Source organism: Patagioenas fasciata, chromosome 22, assembly GCF_037038585.1.
Source record: "Patagioenas fasciata isolate bPatFas1 chromosome 22, bPatFas1.hap1, whole genome shotgun sequence".
Lineage (NCBI taxonomy): Eukaryota > Metazoa > Chordata > Aves > Columbiformes > Columbidae > Patagioenas > Patagioenas fasciata.
Genome location: NC_092541.1, coordinates 3,418,012 through 3,423,735, shown reverse-complemented (window position 1 = coordinate 3,423,735; position 5,724 = coordinate 3,418,012).

Below are 5,724 nucleotides of genomic sequence, written 5' to 3'. Positions count from 1 at the left end.
GTTTGACTGCAAAGGAGTTAATTTTCTTCATGCAGTTAAAATCTCTTCTTTGTAGTTAGATTTACTACTAGAATAATGAGGTAACACTGCTTCTTCCCTGGGATAGACTAATGGTTTCTTCCAGCATCTTTCCAGTGTTTGGGATTTGGTATGAAAAGAATGCAAAAACTCACTGGTATTTTGGCTGTTACTAAGGAAACCAAGGACTTTCTTAGGTTTCCAGCTGCAGGTGCAAATTGTTAGAAGGTGGACACAGGCAGCACTGACACCCAGTTTGACCAATGGAATATTCCCTACCATTAGCATCATGCTCCATGTATAAGTAGAACTGGCTAGTTTGGGTTTCCTGGTTCGTTAGTTCTATTCAGGAGCTCTGTTCTGTTGGAGTTTGCTTGGCCTTTTGCAATTCTGGTTTGGACCTTTTTGCTCTCTTTCTGGAACCAGCTGTCCCCCAGGGTCCCCTCCTCTCTTTGGCACGACTAAAGTTTTGTGAGGGATCACACCAAGTATTTTATTTTAGCCCCCGTTTTACTCAGGAGATGCAAGAGAAGCAAAGTCCTCCAAGCAGCAAAGCTGTTTTCCAATAGCACAGAAACGAAAGAATGATTTGGAAGAATTTATGTCATTTTGGTAAATCTGCAAGATCAGTTTTCATGATTTTCAGACCTTCCTGGTGCCTGGGAGCTTGTTGCTTTTCACTTCAGGCTTTCAGTCTTCTCCCTTTCCTTGCTGGATGGTAAAGGATAAAACCTGCACCTGGCCTGGACTGAAATCCTTAAAAACCTTAGATACCATCACTATTCTTCAGGTTCCCAGTAAAACAATCCAACTGTTTAACTCCTAAATATTACCAGGATCTGTTCCCCTGTTAATCTATGCTCACGTCTCATTTGGAGATACAGAACATTTCTTTGGAGTTTTGGTATATGAAGTACCACCAGTCCTTTTTGATGAGGCAAAAAATGCCAGCAGCCTTTGCCTTCTCACTCAGCAATATCTTACTAAACCCCAAATTAAACTATTAGTGCATTTTCAGCTTTGCCACTGTTCTCCCAGACACCAACCATCACCTATGTGACCTGTCACTTGGGAAAACCAAAGTTTTAAGTTTGGTTACAAAAAGAGTATGAAATATATTATTGGTGAGTTAAAAAACCAACAAAACCACACCACAAGAACCAAAATGCTGCTGGCTCTACCTGAAAATCCACCAGTGCATGCGGGCATCCCTCCCTCTAGTGACTAAACCCTGGATGTACAATCCTCTCCTTTGGGTTAGAGCTTTGCTTAGGATCCCCATGAGCCCCAGAGCAGATGCACATTTGGGGTGCACTGAGATCATCCCTTACGCCAGGTTGTGCCCATTCGGGATCCCAGCCCTGCTCCAGCATCCAAGGAGGCTGCTCCATGCTGGCAAAATGCAGAGATGTGCGACGGGGCTTGAAAAGGTCCCTCTGCAAACATCTCATAGAAAAGAGCATCTCAGCCCACAGTCCCTGCATCCAGGTGTCATCGGTGGTACTGGTGACATGGGCACAGCTCTGCCAAGCCAGGCGCCAGTGGCCTCAGCTCCCCATCACCTCCTCATCCATCCCATCCCAGCATCTTGGCTTGATCCGACCCCTGCCGAGCCCTGGATAATGAACTTCACCCCTCCTAACTCCAAGGCAACATCAGAACAGTCACCCATAGGAACCAGTAACTTGCGTTAACTACACCATTCGCAGTGGAGGTTTGTTACAGACCATAATCACCTCAAAGAAATGCCACACAGGCTTAAACGACAATGTAACATGAATTATTTAAGAAGGTCTAATGGGCTGGGAAGTTTAAATATGAAGAAGTTGCAATCCATGACTATTGCCGGTCATAAAAATGTTTATGCTGCTTCATATCATATTAGTGGCTACGTGGTAATTCCCTAAAAGTAAAAGAATATTAACATTTAGAAGTGCCATTTAAACAGAAGATCTACCACGGAGGGGACTGGGGCTGTTGCAACAAGAAGCTTGAAGGAGGTGGCTTTGCTAAAGAGCATCTCAAATACAGTTGTGATCACAAGGAAGGAGCAAATAAAAGCAGAAAGAATGATAAAACACTCCAGTCTCTTTCTTTTTAATCAGTAGGTGATATTAGAGGGCCCACTGCTCTCCCAATGGATCACTTGATCAGGAGCCTGCAAGGGGCTGCCAAGCCTGGGGTGAAACACGGCCCATACACGTTGCAGGCCAGATTTTTGGCAAACCAATATTTTAGGGAGCCTCAAAATATAACATATAACCCAAAGAAACTGCTGAGAAATTCACTTATTCCAGACAGCACAGATGCACTGACTTATCCCGCTGTTACGGTGAAGTTACAGACCCTCCCCAGAACTAATGACAATTAAATAAAAGAGAAGGAGTCATCACTTCTCCCAAGTGACTGGAGTACAATGCTCTAAATGTTATATTAGCTTGGATTATTTTCTTTCCATAGCATAACTTATTACCCAGAATATTTAGCGAGCTCATTTCTCAGAGAAGTGTGTTGGATGTTTGTTTATTCTGCCTCTATCAGTTCTCCTAATGATCTCTCATTTATGTGCTGCGTCACACCCAAGTGGGTCCAACAGCACTTTACAAATCTGCTCTCCATCCCACGTTCAACCCTCTGCCCAGCGCTGAAACACAGCCAGATAAAAAACGAGGGGGAAAACACATACACAGTCTTCTCAAATGATGGAAAAACCTGCTACTTGCTTCTATTTCCATCCGATTAAGGACCGAGCGCTTTGTTTCCCACACAAACAGCTACGATTCTGCCTTCAAATAGTCCAACACCACGAGCTGCAAATGACTCCATGTTCAAATGAGCCCATAATGGGCAAATTTGTCACCTCCTGACGATGATAGGTGGCATTAGTATGCAGCGGCACTCACCATGACCCACATGCGATGGGGGAGTTTAATTCTACCAGCAGCATTATTGCACATCACGCTTGAAATGCAATCTGCCTCCATTGCCGGCAATTCAGGAAGCACCAGCAAGTGGCATTTGTCCCCACGGCCATGTCACCTCCCTCCGCAGGGTCCCCTTGCCTCTCACCAGCTCCACGCATTGCGCTGAATCCAAAACTTGGTGTTCCCACAGGGATGGAGATCAATGGCACTTGTTTATAACTGTAATTATCTCAGTGTGTTAATGAAGTTCTCTCCGCTGGGCTGAGAAGTCTTCGCTCTGGACTGATGCTGCAAAGAGCTGGCGAATACCAGGAGGTTTCCCTGTGCCCCAAAAAGGGGAGGAGATGTTCTTCCCAAGGCTAAAACCAGTTCTCCTCAAGTTATAAAACCCTGCAGGTTTCCCCACTTCTGCACGACACTCCGACGGCACAATTTACAAGGGAAGCAGTAAATGAAATAAGATGATCTGCAGAGTTTATTCGCTACTGCTTTTCCCATAAAACACAGCTTAAATTTCATTGCACCTGTGTTCTTGCTTAAATGAGGCCTCATCTTCAGCTCCGATCTGTCTAACAACGCTTTTTCCACTTATTTTTTTTACTACCTTAAACATTTCCATCACCTTCGCTTACGTGATGCCAGTAAAAGTGCTGGAGAAGCACCTTCTGGGGGAATTTTTCTCCACTGGAACAGGTTGATACGAATCAACCAGAAGCTGCAGGCACCCACCTGCATCCCCCCTCTGCTGGGGTCCCATCAGGGGAAGGTTTAATCAGAAACTCACTCAAAAACCACTCCAGGTTGATGGATGAGGTCTCAAAACACTTGAGCCACGGGTGGTCACAAGCAGGGCTGGGATGCGATAAGCAAAGGGTGGGTAGGAAACAGACCTCAAGCCACAACTCCAGCATTTTCTTGCTGAAAACATCCAATAAAATGGAGTTTTGCTCCCCACAGCCATGACCTGGTTCCCAGGTTGCAACATGCACTATGCAAATCCATTCCTGACCCACCAGACCCAAAAACCTTTTGCTTGGGCTCCTTCTCTTCACCTTTTCAGCCTCATGATTCGGGTGGGACCATCTTTCTCACACCACATCTCTGCTAATGATCTCACAGGTGTGCTGCTGTCTGCAGAGAGTCATTAGCAAACAGCCCTAATTACTGCACAGATGTCACCTGGCACCTGGGGCCAGCAAAATAAAAACAAAATCAGAATCCCAACAGCAGCTAAAGCCGATCCCAAAGGCACGAAAGCCTTCGTGAGCAGCAGGATTGTGTTTGCTCTCCAGAAATCAGGCCAGCAGCATGCAGCACCCTGGGGAAAACTGCTCTTTGCCAGGGAAGAGAGGAAAAAAGAATTGGGAAACAGGTCCCTGAGTGTTTGGAGGGTCAAGCCTGGGAACCCCGTCCTCTGCTTGCATGCAGGACAGAAGCAGCTGTTCCATCCCTGCTCCCATCACCAAATTCCCACTCCTGTTAGAAACCCCACCCTTTCCCCACATCATTGCCCCATGGGGACGCTGCTCCCTTCATTCAGGTCACCTCCATATCCCACCCAAGCAGTGACAGTCACCCACCTATCACCCTCTCCCTACATAATCATCCCCCCTTAACATCCCACTTTTTTCCAGTCCTTGCCTGCACCGTGCCTGAATTTATTACATTTTTCACCTCCTGCTTGCAAACTTCAGCCCAAACTTTAGGCTCGCCCAAGCAAAACCCCAAGGCAACAGTGCTATGCTTCTTGTTATTGTTATCTGTGGTGTGTGTTTGCTTTATAGCAACATAAATAAAGCCTCTTATCTCATTTGCAGCTACACTGGTACTCTGATGCAGAGCCAGCCCTGCCTGGAGCACGCACCCCCTGCCTCGGATTAATCCTCATCTGTTTATTGACAAATATACAGGTTTCCTTTGCTCTGTATCACCCTCCCATCTGTTGTTTGATGAGAACCTGTGTGTTAAGTGCTTAGAGCTCTGCACTTGCAGGTGCAAGCAGATGCACCTGCATGCAAACAAGAAGCAGCAGGACACTGCAAGCACACCCAGGTCCATGTCCTTCATGGCAGCACACAGAAATCCTCCTCCAGCCCTTGGAGAACTGCTTTGGGAGAGCATCATGACTGCCGTCCCCTACCCAGGTGGGGCAGCATGTCTGAGCTACGAATCAGCATTAAATATTTTGTGGAGCCTTGCTAAGGACTTGGAGTAACATCAAAGCCCTTTGGGAAATGCTTCCTTCTGAGAAAGCCCAGCAGCCTTCATAGAATGGTTTGGGTTGAAGGGACCTTAAAGCTCCCCAGTGCCCCCCCTGCCATGACAGGGACATCTTCACCAGCTCAGGTTGCTCAGAGCCCCGTCCAGCCTGGCCTGGGATGTCTCCAGGGATGCTTCATCCACCACCTCTCTGCCCAACCTGGGCCAGGCTCTCACCACCCTCAGGGACAACAATTCCTTCCTCATGGCCAGCCTGAATCTCCCTCCTTTAGTTTCAAACCATCACCCCTTGTCCTGTTGCAACAGGCCCTGCTCAAAATCTGTCCCCATCTTTCTTCTTGGTCCTTTTTAAGTCCAGAAAGGCTGCACTAAGGTCTCCCTGGAGCTTCTCTTCTCTTCTGAACCCCTCAACTCTCTCAGCCTGTCCTCCCAGCAGAGCTGTTCCAGCCTCGGGTCATTCCTGGGGCTCCTCTGGCCCCTCTCCAGCAGCTCCATGTGTGTCCTGTGCTGAGGACCCCGAGCTGGACCAGCACCGCAGGGGGGTCTCACCAGAGCGGGGCAG